We start from the raw sequence: 18166 nt of genomic DNA, 5'->3' as shown, positions 1-18166 counted from the left end.
CAGAACAAGAAAATATTCCAGACACTAAGTATTTAAACTGGTTGCTCTGAACACAAACGCTGCAATAGGTAGCTGACTTGTGCACAACACTTACTTGTCCTTCAAGATGTACCTTTACAGAAGGTATCTTGAACATAAGGTATTTTTAGAACCAAACCTATTGAACCATCATTTTCCAGTGAGTGTTAAAAAGTCAGCATTTCAAAAATGATCAGAAGTGGCCATTAAGGTTTTCACACAAGGAATCATCAGAAAAATTGAATCCTATAAATCCTTACTTTCATTTGAAGACAATCTGCTAATAATCAATCTGTGTAATAAAGAGAGGAAATTAAAAGCTAGAGATTAAAATAAAGTGTATTGGCAGACCGAGACAAAACTGAAAATACAAAATGATACCATAATCCAAATGCTAGAGGTAATTTGAAATCTAATTTCCTTATTCACTATTCATTTATCCACCTTGTGCTAGTGTAAAACTACTAGCACACCATGAAAGAAAGTGAAAATAAAAAAGAAAATGTCCCTATCGGTTGAATATAAAATGCAACAGTCACATAAATTAATAGTTAAGTAGAATAATGAAAGAACTCTCAGACCTAACTGTCTACAGGAAAAAGGAATGCTTCCAAATGCTGCATATAGCAGCAAGGGCGATAAAATCACACACTGTGGTCAGTATATATCTGTTTTCCACACAGAGAAAGTGTAGGAAAGCTGATTCAGAAGCATTTGATCAATGTAAAAGCCTTAAAATTGTTCTTTACCAACAGCACTTTGGCATAAAAATACTTATTTTTTCCAGATCTTGGTATATTTCAAAACAAACCCAAGCTGTACACAAATATATTCGGTGTTACTTTACCTACCATGGAAAAGAAAAAATTATTTTAAGAAGTCATATTATTAAAAGTTTAAAATGTACTGCACATTTGCTTTGCCCTTTGATGTCACAGTCCTATTTTTCTATTCAAATCTTGTACACTGTAAGTTAATTGCTTTTGGAAACTACTTATTATTCATGTAAAAATTAATGTGCCAATGTGTTTAAATCCTTTTAAATGACCATTCATGCATCTTTCTTCTTTAAGTACCAATGAAATCTGTCAAAGATATCAATGCAAGATGGTCTTAGACAAAGTTCTAATATAGATTTTTTCTGCTAACATAAGATTTTCATTTTCGTCAACTTTACTTAAATTCCATTAATTTTTTAAGCTGCTTTTAATAAATTCACAAGTAAAAAATTTTAGGCTCCATAGTCTGTCATTTGTGTTCCAGCTGACTTTATGAATATTAATAACAGTGTTATCCTGATTAAATAGGCTTCATATAAAATCCCTGTGAATCCTATAGCTCAGACATCTCATTTTTCCAACTCTTTATGAATTTGGATTCAGACATTAAACTGGAAAAAACCTAAAAAAACAGATTCAATGGTACATTGGTGTACCCTTAAGCAAAAAATTAGCTGTTCTAATGATTCAAATAATTAAAATTGATAGAACCACATATTGAGATTTCAGGCTTTCTGTACACATGCAACATATTTTCACTCTAATGAAAACATCAACACTTCACAGACAAGGGATTAAGAATCTATTATAAAATAATAATACCTGTCCTAATGCTTACCTTAAACAAACAGATGATATAATCTTGAATCTTCATACATGGAGTGCTGATTTGGAGAAGTATTTTCCAAAGAGAAAGAAATTACTATATGCTTAATTACATAAGCATACACATGAAATACATGAACATTCTAGTTTACCACAGGAGCCCAGTGAAAAACAGCATTAACTATTAAATGGTTCATACTTCAGGAAAACCAACCTTTTTCTTAAGAATATCAAATTGAAACACACAGGAAATAATAATATTATCCTAGGAGACTCATGCAGTCCCAGTTTCAAACCGTTAAGTTCTTTCCATGCTTATATGTTTGAATTATTTACATCTATGACAGACAAAAATGGAAAATTAAGCTTACTGCATTGCCTTTACTTTTTTATATAGTGCTGACTGGAATGACTGTTTCCTCAGTCATTCAGGAAAATATTCTGCAAAAACACCATTAAAATACTTTGCCTTTCAGTTCCTTGGAATATGAATGGATTTTAGGAGAAAAAAAATCTAAACAAAGTAACAGCTTATTCAAAAGGATGTCTTACCAATCCTCGTTCTAATTATTCCTCAGCACAAGCACTTCAGATGAATTAAATAAAAACAAGAGGTATATAAAAGTAACATATATCTGTGAGATAGAAAGCATACAGTGCTTTACTTGAGCAGTTCCAAATGGCTTTTATTACAGCTGTAGCAGAATTTCCTCTCTCTGAGGCAAAATTCCCAACCTCTTGAATGTCTGCAGAATAATAGACACTCTACACAGGAGCACCCCAAGGTAACTCCAACCCCACAAAGCACCACAGCACCACTAATGCCAATGCTTTCTCTCCCTGGGCAGGACTGAGAAGTCCATCTTCTAAGCTAGAATTCAGTTACTGAGTCCCCTCCTCAGGAACAGAAAGACTGCTGAGACCACTCTATGTGGAGACCCAATGACTGCAAACCCCCATTCCTTGGTCTTGCCTTGAGAGAATTTGAAGTCAATCACTGAATCATGGCCTTAGCTGCTCTGACATGGTGCAGACGTGCTGCTCTTGACCGAATTCACCCATTCTTCACAAAAAATCCTCCAATTCTGGAAGAGTTTTTCCACACAGAGGGCTATCCCACCTGCCCCACCTCTGGTGAAACAAGAGACCCCTTTACTCCTTGGAACAGCACTAAGCCTGTTTTTGTCCCCCCTTAGAGGTGCAGTTAACAGTTACCACTGACAGTGTAGGGATGATGTACCATATAGTTTATGAGGAGGGAAACAGAGAATGAATTTTAGCATTTTTCCCATAAGATTAATTAGATTGGCAGAATATTCTAAAATATCCTGAAACGTTTTGCCTCGGGGCACACTAAACTAAAAAAAACTAACTTAGGAGGCTACTCTACATAAAAACCAGTTACCTTCTCAAAGCATTTCCCCAGGGAACCAACAGTCAGTTTTCTTAGCTCAGGTGGATGTCAAGTCTTGACTAAATGACACACTCCTCTAAAAAGAGTCCCATTTCCACCCTATCTTAGGAAACTTTATGGCATATTAGAAATCTAAGGCAACTCAAAGTAAGTTAGAACTAGTTTTGGACAGTTATAAAAACCCTAGTCAAAGGATAACAGTATTTTTTACAAATGGAATAATACTCCTCTGTTAGATACTTAAAAGCTGTGAAATGAAACACACTTTGATTACAGAGATACTTATTTTATTGTATTGTATTCTATTACTTTTATTTGCTTTTAAATACAAATAGTTCATGCAAAATATTATGTCTCTTTTAAAAAGAATATAAAAGATAGACAAGTGGATTAACCTTAGAAATTGATGAATGCAGCATAAGTATTATTTCCAATTTATAAACTCTCACATCGCTAAAAAGAATTCAAGATTTTGGTTAATAAAAGTAACTTAATTATCTGGAAACTTGATAAAAACATTTCGCCAGAGGGCAGAGTGAAGCAGTTGTCCCTGACTTTTCTTCCCTGCTGATTCTTGACCCAAAAGGAAATAAGACATATGCAGTTGGTTTCAACTAACCTATATAAATAAAAAAAGATATGAAGAAACAGGATAATTTTCCTTTGTTGCTGCAGCAGTTTCTTCATATCATCACCACAAAATTTCCATCTGGTGCTTGTAATGATGGCATTTACTGTAGGGCAAAGAGTACTTATTGTCTTTGTCATGCTTTTGACAAAAGCACAAGAGGAGACACAAAAATGCATAAAACCAACTGGTTTATAATAGGTTTCACCTATTCCTAAATTAAACTTAGTTGGATAAAGGACAGGTACTTTCCTCTTTATTTTTTCTCCCTAACTTGAACTAAGTGTCTTCAAGGGTCAATTCTCTCTCTGTGCATCAAGAAATGCTTATGTGCATATTAGCTCACCAACAGCGCCCTATCTCTTCTGCCCTCTGATATATTCTCATTTTTACATTAACAAGCTTCATTTGTATTTTATTTACTAAACAATCCTCAGCATGGTCTGTTGTCTTCTTCCCCAGTTTGTAGCTGTCCTGTGTCCTCTAATTATTTTCTTTTTCCTCAGTTTTGTCTTCTCTTTGACAATACAAGCCTTTTACTTTCCCCCTGCCCACTAGCTCTTTGAAATGCAAAAAAACCTGTAGAGAATCTTGTCAAAAGACTGTCTCCCTTTATTTTCCAGCTTTTCTCATGTGACACTCTGTTTTCATTCTGATAATGAAACTATGACATGCTTTGATCAGGTTTGAACAGCCAAATCATTTAGCCATCTTTCAGTTTTGTTGGAAACTCTTCACTGGCCTTAAAACTCAGTATTATGTATCATATTATATATTGTTATGGACAGCCAGATATCAATTTCTAAACATTTTACAACCAGATTTCCATAGCCTTTACAGATAGGAACAAAGATGTGCATTTTAAACTAGCTGTTGTCTTATCTGGAGCCAAAATAATATTTTAGTAGAATCAGCACAACATAGTGGTAAGGGCTATCTGCATAGTACACTCTGTTGACAGGATCCTAGTCAGCAGACAAAGGGAAGTCATTAACCCCCCCCCCATTTGACTCATCTGAAGTGCTGCATCCAGTTTGACCTGTTCATGGATATCCTGAACTAAGTCCAGCAGGTGATTCAAGATGATTAGGGGTCTGCAGGACATGAGTTATGAGGAGTTTGCAAGAGTTTGATTAGTTGGTTTTAAGGAGAAAAGACTAAACAGGGATTTTATTGGGTTTTAGCTGCCTTGTGAGCAAATAAAGAGAAGACACAGATCCCAAAGAGAGACAAGCTCGAACACAGAAAACTTAGAGTTATGGGTAAGAGAAAATTTTTCACAGACAGGAAGGTCACTGGAACTAGTTGCTTAGAAAGGTTACAGAATCTCAATAGCTGGATATGGGCAAAACTCATCTGGATATATCAACCCAATCTAACTTTGGAGATTGCCCCATTCTGAACTGCATGATATGCAATTCCTGCCTACCTATTTTGTTATTCTAAAGATTGCAACAAAACAAACCCACCAGAACTAGAATTCCTGTAACAGAAAAAATACTAGGTTGCTTTCTGCTTTACAGGGTAGGTCAGTGGAGCCCCTGACCAACCACCAACCAAACACCAGTGAGACACAACCAAGGACCACCCATGTGACAGACAGGCTAAATGCCAACAGGGAGGAAACAGTGCAATAGCAGCATGTGTACAGCATTTTGAGCCCTACTAGTCTTGAGCACCCAATTTTCTTCAGTTTACTACATGACTGGATGATTTGGCATTAGGCTAAATGTCAAATATTGGTTTGCACATCATCCTTCAGTAAACAAAAAATGGACCACTGATACAGTTATTTTACCTGTCTTTCTGAAAGCCCTGGCTGCAAGCCCCACAAAATCCATCCTTCCCTCAAACTTGTAAAAATGTAACTGTGGCTACAGAGCTCCAAAGCTAATGATGGAAATTATTCAAGAAACATGAGTCTACAGTGCTTATGTTTGCAAAATTAATTGTGTAGTATATTCAGTATACTGAAATTCCCAAATCCCCAAATCATAATTTCTTTTGTCACAGAACAAAGTTGCTAGCCCAAATTTTACCATAAAAGCAAGAATAAAATCACAAAACATTATATGCATATGAAAATGTGAAGTAGTAACTCAGTGCCAAATTAAAAAACTAGAACAAGTTATTTCTGCATTAAGCAGAAATTATGTCTTTGCCAAAAACATTCCAATTGTTTGGCTGCCTTCACAGAAAGAAGTAAGACTGAACGGAGACTCAATGAAGAAAAGCAGCAGAGAAGCAGAGAAACTTGATTTATCCAGCCAACTCTCATTTCTCAAGGTACCTTCAAATAGCACCATTTTTCCTGACAGTAAAAATAAAAAGCATAAAGGCAACAGTGTGGATATTGGAGCCTGACCAAGAACTATCATGAACACTGAACATGCAGAGGCCTGTCAGAAACGTGCCAACCTTTCAAGATTCAGTCCTGTACATGGGGACTGAGAGGGGCCTGTTGGTTTCCTGCAGGGGAATACAGACCACCAGTTATGTATCTGTCAGGCTGTTTTAAACAGCATGAAAACACAGATGTGCCTCCACAGCTGTCATAAAGCAGCACATCCAGTGCACTCTTTCTACCCAAATAATGCAACTGCTCCAATTCTATACTGTGTGCTGCAGCTGAGGAAAGGAATCACATCACCTGAAATTTCACAAGCTGAAAAACTCAGAGAAATAAAATAACATTGACTCCACATTAGCCCTATTTGCTCTTTACAAGCAAATAACTACCCTTTTCTTAGACAACTACCTGAAAAGAAAGCTATCTTTCACTATAAGCATAATTGCTCCCTTAACCATGCTTGCTCAGCAGTAAAAGCATAGGAACATAGAGTGTTGCTCAGGTGTGAACACATACATTTTGACTCAATAACCACACAGTCTTGCCCGAACTTCAGATTTATTTTTGGTAAGATTTAGCAACTAGATCCAGTACACAGTGCCTTCATTGACTATGAATAGCAACTTCAGCCTTTGTAAGCAAGAAGTGGAAGTTACAGAAAAATGGCACACTTCAGGATGTGTCCAAAGAGCAACAAAGGGGGAAAGGTCTAGAGCACATGTCTTATGAGGAACTGCTGAGGGAGCCGTGATGCTTAGCCTGCAGGAGGGGAGGCTGAGAGAAGACCTTACTGCTTTCTCCAACTGTCTAAAAGGAGGCTCTAGTGAGACAGGGGTCTGTCTCTTCTTCCAAGTAACAAGTAATAGGTCAAGAAGAAATGGTCTCAGGTTACATGAGAGAAGGTGTAGATTGGATATTAGGGAAAATTCCCTCACAGAAAGGTTTGGCAAGATTTGGAACAGGCTGTTCAAGAAAGTGGTGGAGTCACCATCCCTGGATGTATTTAAAAGATGTGTAGATGTGGTTCTAGGGAATATGGTCTAGTGGTGGTCTTGGCAGTTCTGCATTAATGGTTGGACTTGACGATCTTAAATGTCTTTTCCAACCTAAATTATCCTATGATTTTACATTTGCTACACTCCAACAACAACATTTCTGAGCATTTTCAGCCCTTAGGCATTGACTGTGTGCTTTACAACATGCTTAACATGCATGATATATAGCATGCCTTATGTGCAGTTGCTTATTTAGGTATGATTACTATGTCAGTGATTTTGGAAAATTAATCCATATGCTTCCCTGAAATTTATTGCAATATCAAAGAAATCTGAAAATTAGCACAATTCAAAATAACAAGCAACGCATTCAAAAATGATCTTGGACTACCAGAGAAGAACAAGATATTCTGAGGTGGGCCAAAACTCAATGAGAACCAGAGATGCCTCAGTGAAATAAATCTATTGAGAATGTCCAGAATTTAAATGTAAGCTAAAGACTGAAGAGGCTAAACCTGCAAACATTCAGCACCATAGCAATTGCTCCACTGTTTCTTGATGTTGCACCAACAATGAAAAGTACAAGATTAAAAGGAGTCACCATAGACTGCAAATCAGTGCCAGGCAGTTGAAAATCACAGAGAAACAAGCAAACAACAACAAAAAGAAAAAAATAAAAGGAAAAAAAGAGGCATTAGCTGAAGTTAGATCATCAGATATTTCTGACACAGGATCAATTTCCCTGCCAAACTTAAAGAAAGCAATGCAAAACATAATAGCATATGAGGATACCAATCAAACTTCTGCTTTTATTTAACATCATATTTATCCTTTAACTCTTGTTTTGAAAAGATCCAAAACCTTCTCTCAGCTGATATGTACAAAAAATGTCAACTTTACCCAGTAGGCAGGAAATTCCTGCTGTAAAAAAAAAAAATCTGTCTAAAATGTTAAAAGTTACAAACAATGGAAAACTTAGTTACAAAAGGTCTTCCAAAGTAAGGTGCAGAACAATTTTAAACACAAGGAGAAATGTCAGAACACACACATGAAAGCTCTGTCATTTCAGCCAATGAAATAGTCTAGTTTTTTGGTTTTTTTTAATTTAGTATTTGAATATATGGATCATTCACATTCTTCAATCTTTTGATTATTTATAATGATATGCAACACACAGAATGAAGAAGCTGGACAAATATGTTTTTTAAAAAACTCAAATTTGTTCACTGGATTTTGAAGAAAGTTCCTTCTAAACCCTTAGTAAGCACATTATTCAGCCAAAACCATGAAAGCAATTTACAGTGGAGAAGCCCTAAAGAATTCTTCTGAGAATATAAACTACAAAGAGTTTCATATAAGTTGTGGGTCACACAACTGAGAGAAAAACTTCTTAGGGGTTCTGAGTGTTAACATCAGATTCTCTCTACACAGACAAATGGAGAAAAAATCCTAGAAAAATTCAGGACCTAGGAGTATCTTGCAGTTTTCAGCAAAATTATTATCTTTGGATTTTTTTTTTTTGGTAAGAGAAAACAGATGGATGTTTTATTCTTTCTTACAAGTTTATCCTGTATTCCAATACCTTGCATTAATTATTCCTTGATTCATCAAGATACATTCATGCTTTCATTGCCAAAACACTAGAGCTGAGACAGCAGCTGAATATTGGCCCCAGACCAGTTATTCCTGGGTGGAGCAAAGAAGTTCTAAATCCATTTACTACATGAAGGAAGAAAAAGCCTTCCTTCATACTTCTGAAATCCAGGCTCATTTTGATGGCTACTTTCTCTTGCACATAATTGCGCTGAATATTTTGAGGCTTCTTTGTCAGATGTTGTAGTTATTATGTAGTTCACTGTTTGGCATCACTAAAAGATAAAAAGAAATCAAGACTTCATAGCTGTAGAAGTGTAGCTAAAATACAAGATTTTAAAAAAGGGAACATCTGGCCAACAGTTCAAATGCTCAGAATAATTCTGAAGATATTCCTGGACATTGTGAAGTTGCAAGACTTGCAGGCTACACAGTTTTATCTCCCCTTTCATGCTGAAGGAACACCTTACAAAGTTAGGAATGTGCACTACTGGGGCATCTATGCTTAATTATAACATTAAGAAAACTCCTAAATAACTTCCTATTTCACAGTCCAACTGAGAGGAACAAAGAGGGTCTTCTGAAATATTTTCTGAAACTCATTATAAATGAAAGCAGCTTTTTTTAGTGTTGTGCTTTCGTAACTCCTTACTGTCAAAGGCAAATCTTAACATGTCCAGACTTAAATGGAAAGAAAAAAAGGAAAAGCATAATTTTTCTGGTACAAGTTATGACCCTTTGACACTGCTTTCAGTGGTCTTCAACTTCTTTTAATTCCTTCCAGACTTTAAAGCCACAATATCTAATCAGTTATATCTGTTCATATCTCTGCTTATCCAAAAAAGGTATTCCACTGTCCTCAGTTTTTCAGCTGGACTGTGCATGTGCTGAGCAGTCAGGTTTGGGAAAGGAGGTGTTGTGAAGAGGTTGCTGTTTTTGCAATAAGTTGCTGTCTGCCTGAAAAGAGTTAAGTGAATTCAATTTAATTTACTCACCACACTGAACTTTATGGAGGTGTAAGATTATTTTTGGTTTTTTATCAAGGATACTATATATAAACTAAACCTAAGGAAAAGGTAGTTCAGTATTTATAAGGTTTTCCACAGTGGTTTCAGGACAGATTGAAAAAACACACCTATACTCAGACATCCATTAATAGTCACCTTCATAAAATCCTGTTCCTAAAGACATTTGAAAAGTCCAGAGACTCCATGCTCTGGGGTCATGCTCTGATCACATTTTTCTTTAATCAGATGAGCTAAAAGTTTTTTTCAAAACATTTTTGATAACATCTGATATTTTTTATGAACTTCTTTATAACTGGAGTTTAACATTAATCTGAATGAATTTCTATAGCATGTGGAACAAAATTTTTCTTTTATTTACAGTATAATTTCTGCATTACTAAACAGTGACACTTTCACACATAATTATATTCTACAGGATTACAGTTTAAAAAAATCCATCACTGGTTTTATTACATGTGGGATTTTTAAGAGCTGAAGATGTACAGATAATTCTTTATTTCCCCAACCTCCCTAATGATCTGAATGCCTGTATTATTGGAAAGAAAGTGTCATATGTTACACTAAAGGGATTCTCAATAAAGTACCTAGTTTGATTTTATTTTTGGTTGTTGCTAACTTTTAAGGTAAATTTGGATACAACTGGAGGGGAACCTCACTATGAAAGCAGCCTATGCTATTTATAGTAAGTTTTCTCTCCAGTGCAAGACAGTGAATGTTTGCCAAAAGAATTGTACATCCAGGAGGGTTTTTGAAATATGAAAGATACTTTTAAACTATGAAGAGAATTATAATTTTTGCCTAATATTTAGTAACCTTCAGATACTGTAATTCCACTTCAGATCCTGGAAAAACATTCCGGAGACAAATATTAGTCTACCACTGGATAGTGAAGAGGAGGAACAAAATTACATTTCAAGGGGAAACTGTTTTAATTAGAGTTACCTTGTACACCTGCACAGCAGTCACCTTCAGTACATTGTGCAAAGTGTTACACCCCACAACTGTGTTTATTCTTGCTACCATCAAATTCTGAGTCCATAAAGCAAGAAGCTCAAGATTGCACCCAGGCATACCTAGATCACCCTCCATTTATGCTGCTGTAGTGCAGAAAACTAACTTAAACACCCTTTACTGGTTGACTGTACATGCCACAATAACAATCTCTGGAAACACCCAGGGCACCCTAATCCATAACCTTTATGACAAAGGAATCCTTCATGGATGCTTCATTCTTTTATATTTCAGGATACATGAACCAACAGGTGGACAGGGTCCATTACTGCCCTTTCATAATTGCATTGAATCAGGAATTTTCTCACTATGATCCTGAAAGAAATCCAATTGTATCAAAAAAGGAAGGTGAATCTACTCTCACAGGTAGCTGTACTTCTGTACAGCTATTTCTGTATCTGTACTTCTGCAGACTAATCAATTTTCAGCATTTGGAAAGACAGCCTGATTACATGGAAGAAGACCTCAGTGATCTCATCACCAGCCCAGCAGATAAAAGCTGCCTGTGCAGAAGCTTACCAAGCACTATACCAGAACTCCATAGCTGTTGAACCACTCAGCATGCAAAACCATTTACCCTGAATCCTACCTGAGAAATCAAAGATCAGATTCTGACCCTGCAGCACTGGCCCTTCCTTGGCTGAAGCAGAACGAGCTACAAACTTATAAAAAACTTACAATTCTGGAAGAAAACAAAAGACCATTTGTAATGCCAGCACTTACCTGGAAGAGCTGCTCAGTGACACCAGTTCCTCACCCTATGTAGAGTCACTACTCATTGCCACAACTCTCTGATGTAATCTAACTGTGTAACAGTGCGTAACAGACTGAGTAACAGTGCAAATTCCTGACCTCAGCGACACTGGTGCTTTGACAGAAGCCCAAAAAGCTGGACTTAGTAAAAAGCAACAAGTGCAGAACACCGTGCTGTAAGTAAGTCAGTTGATAAAGTCATGTTTTGGAAGCTACCACTTGTGAAAAATGCCCAGCTTGATGAAATACTCATCAAGTCTAGTAACACTTTTTTGTGAAGTAGATGCGATGTCAAGGACTCTGTTTTTTATTGTCCTAGGACTCAAAAGCTCCAATACACTACACATGAAAAACTCATCACTGAGCACTACAACTTATTTATTAAATGTGTGTGGTAAGGTGAATGGCAGCCATTTCAGTTCACATATTCCAAATTCTGACTTGAAGTTCAGTTACTGAGAGGGTGTCCTCTTCTTCAGTTCAAGCTGATCCAGCTGAGGTACCTGACACAGAGTTGCTTCTGTGAGAACCTAGAATGTTATGTTATTGTCCTTTCCAGTCTGAAAAATAGTTAAATTTCCTTCTCTTGAAGATATACCAGAGATTTGATTCTGGAAAAAATAAGCCTTCCTGATAGGAAGTAACTTATTACAGAAATGTACTCTTAAATCATGGGCTCCACCATCTACATGACATTTGGATCCATCAACTACATCTCCAGCATGTGCAAGACCCTTTGAACAGGGCCAATCTAATTTCACAGTGTTACAGTGACAACAGATCCAGCCTCACTCACAATCCTCAAGTAAGTTTTGCATTAATCTCTACTTAGCAAAGGTATGTGAATTTGGCTACAGATAATATATGGGAGGATGCTGAGAGCATTAATACCTATTCACTCCTTTGAACACCCAAAACTACTCTAACATAATAATGCAAGTAAAGAATGTGTAGTAGGAAAGACACTGCCTATCAGTTTCATTTTATTCACTTTGTATTTCTGCAGTAGCAATGTGTTTTGCAAGTGAAGGGGTTTCTTTTTACTGACCTTGGCATTCATCAGGACCATACTGTGATTTATATAGAGAATTCCAGGCCTTTATCTGATCTTATAAATAAATGTAAAATACATAAAACAATTATCCTAATGTAAAATTGAATTTTATCTCTCTGTAATCAGCTTTTGTCTATGATACATATTTCTATGTTTGAATACAATTCAAAATTAATAATGGGTATAATTTATTTTCTGACTTTTCATTATCTTGACATTTTAACAATCTTTTTTTTATATACTCAGGCTTTAGTTTTATCTAGGGCTTCAAGCCCACAGTTCCTTTTTAGACATGTACAATGTGTCTTTCAGAATATCCATTCAAGGAATAAGCCTTGCTTATTCCTGCTAAAAGAACACACCGGCCATTTAACAGACCAAGAAAAATTAAAAAGAGCAGGGCTTTATAACAAAGAAAAACACCAGATTAAGAGAGAAAATTTAGCACTGCATGTAAATGACAGGAAAAAAACGTATTAGAAGAAATCACAAGTCACAGTGAAGAATTAGAAGTAAAAACTAGAGTTCTGAAATTGGTGGTTCTGGAAAATTAGTAACAGACAGCTTAGATATAATTTTTTAATAGCTAAGAGAGACAACCAAGGAAATCTTCCTATTAAAGGGCAGTCACAACTTTATATTGAATGCCATAGCATTAACAATTTCATATAGAGATTAGTCTTATCTGGACATGAGGCTTTCAGTACTTTATAAGTAATTTTTTGGCCTTAAATGTAATTTATACATATTCACCAATCTAATAGTTTACTTTCTTTTCTTAATTCAATTAATTAACTTCAACTAACCATCCTCAATGTTTTACTACCTCAGATATACACAGGTTGACTTCAAGAAAGTATGTCTCAAGCTCTCACCACCATGTAAGGCTTACGCAGACTTCATAAGGAAGTGCTACAGTTTACACAGAAGATTTCATTTAAATCAAAAAGCTCAGAATTAGAGATGGTCAGACAGGAAATGAAAAAAAAAAAGACAGAGACATACACAATACAGCATGAGAGAATATCTTAGAAGGATTGTAATGAGTAAATACAAAGAATGTCACGACTATATGGGCTGACAGCAGAAGTGTCACTTTCCATGCAGGGCAAGAAGTCCACAGCCACTCTGCACAAAGCCAGACTGGCCACACCACAGCTGTCAGTGCTGCAGCAGTGGGATTCCTTCACGTCTGCAGCAAAGGAAGGTGCTCACTGGGCCTTTGTGATTAGAGGAGGAATGTGATAACCACGGTGGTCTAGACTGCTACAAGTAAAAACAACCTGCCCCAAAATGAGTGGTCCTTGGTCTGAAGTGGCTGTGGTCAGGATGAGGCATGTTTAGGAGGCAAGTCCCTCGAATACTTGTGATAAACACATGTGGAGAAAATAACACGAAAGAACAGTGTAGTTAACTGAATAAAAGGTTAAAGAAAATAAACAGTATTTTTGCAGCTTAGCATTTATTTGTGAACTGCTGGTGCAACTCTATGCTTGACAGAAAAGCTATGAGGCTTTTGGTAGCTTGACAAGACAATCTACAAGCTTGAATGAAATGTTCAGCTTAAGGAATTAGAATAAATCTGATGACTGATGTGCTACTGAACGTGACAGACTGTCATCTGTTTTAAACAGGATCTCTGTAGGATGTACTGAAAGCAAAATTTTCCCATTACCTTAAACATACTAAGACTTTTCCCAATGAATTCTGGCTAATCTATTAAGACAAAAGATCTCCTCAAACTCTTGGCATTTCAGTAAAATAATGAAATAGCCATTTGGTTTACTTGCATAATTAATTCATGCTGACACTGTACTTCTGTGATTAATTCACAACCAGTCAGAAATGTATACAATAAAAAAAATTATTCTAAATTCCTGAATTAACTATAAAAGTATAAAATATGCACAATAAAAAATTAAAGCAGCCTATCTAAACACTATTTGTAGACAGACTTTCACATGTAGAAATATCAAATTGTTTATCTGTTATCAAAGTGGATTTCATACAAAAATAGGTACAGCTTAAAAGCTTTTGAAAATCAAGAAAAAATTATCAAAAGACCTACAGTCAAATGGTATTACAACACATAGTTAGTGATATATTAAAAAAAACAAACAACCAACTTTAGTTTTAGTTTGGCCTAAAATCCTAAAAAATTTTAAACCATTAATTTAATGACATACAGAGACACACATATAAACAAAGTAAAAACACATAAAAATCCTTGGAATGCAATTTATGCTATTTTAAAAACCATATAAGCAAAAAAAAACTTTGGCAAGATCTAGGCTGAAACAAGAATATCCTTCCTCTACATAAATAGTCCCTGTAGGAATTACTGAGGTGTTTTACCATCTCCTTATCCTAGAGATAATGACTCAAATCTGTCCGACAAACACAAAATATGGAAAAAAGGATTTTGTGCCATCCGCCTGGAATCTGTACCTTAGATACAGGGAATGGGCAAAACTGCTCACTGGTGGATAAAGCACAGTAACATCAGTTTGAACTGATGTTTTGAACAGTGTATTTGCAAAGCTGAGCAGGGAAGCCAGCACAACTCCTCAGCTCCAAAGGGGAATACAATCCACCTGCAAAGGGGAATAAGAATGAAACCACCCCCATTGTCATTCAACCTTCAGAAACGGCTAAGTGTCAGAAGTGTATATAATTTAAAATACATTAGCTATCGGGGTAATTTCCCTCCTGATTAATTGGTTTTCAATTATAATTTCATAGAACACATTTCTAAGAACGAATAGTCCATATTGTTTAGCTCATAAATGCAAGTATTAGACAGATTTACCTTGCTAGTTCTCTTTACTGCTATACCAGAGCATCACAAATACTGGTAATTGGCCCAGCAGAAAAATTGTTTCTGGGCATGAGCCAGATTGCAAGTATAATGCCACATGTATTTTACTGACAGAATAAAGATTTTGAAAGATGCTTTGCCATTACAGCTTATGAGCTTGTAAATAAACAAATGAATAAATAGCTAAACTCAGAATATTAAAGCTTTGCCCACTCCTCCTGCCAAGATACAAATTTAGGTCAAAAAAAGGTCAAGGACCTCAGTCAAAACAGTTTTGCTTATAAGACTGCAGCTACATCTCCCTTTGTCCCCCGTTTGCACACAGAAACCACTCAGACCTCAGAAGACCAAGAGATGTTTTCCAAACAGCTGTTTTACATCAATACAGAAGATCACAAGCCTCTGCACAAGCTAATGTTTTGTTCTATGTTTGGCAGGAGTCCTTTACATGTCTCAGTTACCATAATCTCCTTCCCCACATAATGTAACCTGTTAACAAAAACCACTGTGACAGGGATAAAATGTCATGCTAGAGGCAACTACCAGTAGGTCTTTGAGGTCTATGACTCCATACAGTCAGCAGAAAAATGTATTATGCTTATATCAGAATTACAAATTAATCTGTTTCAGTTACCACCTGTGATCTTTTGGATTGATGGAGAACCAGAGCCTAGAAGCTCTGATTCCTCACAAAGCTTTTCACAATTGCTAGCTCTACATTTCTATCATCTTCCCTGGGTCAAAACATCAGTCCTCACTAGAGCCTTTGCTATTCAACATGTGCTGTACTTCCCTGCTGAATGCTTCAGGCAGTATACAAAGTCTCTCAAAGGACTCAGGTGCTGATACATAAGGAATGCTGAACACACAGAGGTGGTCTCCACTTTCTTCAGAGCAACTGCCAAATTCAACTGATGCATCAAGCACAGAAAAACATTGGTTATCAGTCATCTTTTCACGATGCTCTCCATGCACTGGCAGGTGCAAGACTTGGTGTTTCTGTATTTCGTTTTTTAAAAACATTTAAAGGCCAAGTTTAATGAAGGCTTGTCTTATTTCCCTCACCTTTCAATGACCAGTATATCTACTCTGTTGATTTTACCACTCATTTTATGCATGATACGAGATTATTAAGCTCTTCTTTTGCTTCTAAGGGCAAACATTCATTGGAATGTAATTTTCCAAAACATTTTGTCTTTTCAGCTCTACCCTGTATTTCACTGAAAGCTTTACTGTCAAACTTCTTCTGAAAAAAACTCCCTCCTCTGCAAAGAAAACATCTTTTTAACAAGAACATGAGCTGAACTTTGTAACCATGCCCTTGAGAGGCAGAGATAGCTTATTTTCATAAACACTCAAGTAAAATACTTATATTCTGCTACAGCTTCCTATTTGTGCTAATATCACTGCCTCTGGTACTAACTAAATAAAAAATCAAAGAATACAAAAACATGATGGCTCAAAACAAAAGGGCATGATCATTCTTGAACAAAATAATGGTGGCTTAAGACATCACTAATGCCAAATATATATGTTGCAACTTCATTCATATGTGAGAAGTCACTGCTGCATAGAAGTAAAATTTCTTCTACATTATTACTAGAATTTTAAAAATTGAGACTTGCTTAAGTAAATTGTGTCTATATAAATTTAGAAATTCCTCCCTTACAAATTTAAGCTGCATATCCATCTGTCTATCATCAATGCTGCTACAAATTTGCCTTTCATAACACATTTTAGAAAAGAACATTTTTACTATTGAAAAGATATGTTTCTACTTGTACTGACTCTGATTTGGATGTCATTAACTTCCTTTGTAACTGCACACATGGTATTTTGGTGTTTTGGGGTTACGGCTAACACAGTGCTGATAACATACCAGTAATCTGAATATTGCCTACGCTGCTTCCACAGCATCAAGGCTTTTGTTTCCCGCCAACTCTGTGCCTCCAGAGAGTAGCTTGGGCATGGGCAAGAAGTTGTGAGGGGGCAAAGCTGACCCAAACCAGCCAAAAAGATATTCCATACCATATAATGTCATGCTTAGCAATGAAACTGGGAAAAGCAAAGAAAGGGGGTATGCAGCTTTTCCTCCAAAGCAGCAGCAGCTCTCTGAGACTGGCTGGGCCATGGTGCGCTGCAGATGAGAGGCAGCGAGTGACTCCATTTGCATAAATTTTTGTTGGTTTTAGTTTTGGTTGGTTGGTTTGTTCTTTCTTCTTTTTCCTTTGCTTATTAAACTGTCACTGTCTTGGAACATGAATTTTCTTCCACTCTCCGTATTTTCCTCCTCAGCCTGCTGGGAAGAGCAGCAAGTGAGCAGCTGTGCTGGTGTTTAGCTGCTGGCTGGGGTCAAACCCACACATGACTGTTTTTTCCTATCAAAGCAGAAGGATGTTTATAGCTGTGATTTGTGTCTGATTTTTTTAAAAATGCACTGAATCAATAACAAATTGCAATACCGTCTAGAGCTTCCTCTCCGGACTGCAACAAATAATTGGGTTTGAATGACAGGAGTGCTGTAATACTTTGCTATCATGAACCTAGCGTAGTGTGGATTGGAAGGGATCTTGAAGATCACCTATTCCAACCCCCTGCCATGGCCAGGGAAACTAGATCAGGTTGCTCAAAGCCCCATCCAACTATGTGCCATGTGAAAGAAAATCCATAACTTCATTTTTGCAAATCATAAGCAAAAGCAACTACTAACCATTAAAACAAATAAAGCAAACAAAATGATACAATTCCAGCAGAATTCTAACTGAACAATTTATTTTTGAAAAATCCTTTCACAATATCACTTCTTTGTCCATTCCCTAACATCTGAATTCCAGTTTAACACACATAATGAACAGCAGGTAGAAACACATTTCCAAAGATTATTTCAGATTGCAACTTAG

At 36.3% G+C, this 18166-nt stretch overlaps 1 protein-coding gene across 1 annotated transcript in view; it reads right to left on the bottom strand.

Moving 5' to 3' along the window:
• MIPOL1 (mirror-image polydactyly 1) overlaps positions 1–1695 on the bottom strand; it is a 157722-nt gene extending 156027 nt beyond the window's left edge. The window contains exon 1 of the mRNA XM_066552365.1: positions 1636–1695. The gene's annotated coding sequence lies outside the window, so the exon portion shown is untranslated. The remainder of the gene's footprint in view (positions 1–1635) is intronic.
• Positions 1696–18166: the final 16471 nt, after the last annotated feature.

The sequence above is a fragment of the Molothrus aeneus genome, chromosome 6 (assembly GCF_037042795.1).
Source record: "Molothrus aeneus isolate 106 chromosome 6, BPBGC_Maene_1.0, whole genome shotgun sequence".
In the NCBI taxonomy this organism is placed as follows: Eukaryota; Metazoa; Chordata; class Aves; order Passeriformes; family Icteridae; genus Molothrus; species Molothrus aeneus.
This window is presented reverse-complemented; position numbering and strand designations above follow the sequence as displayed.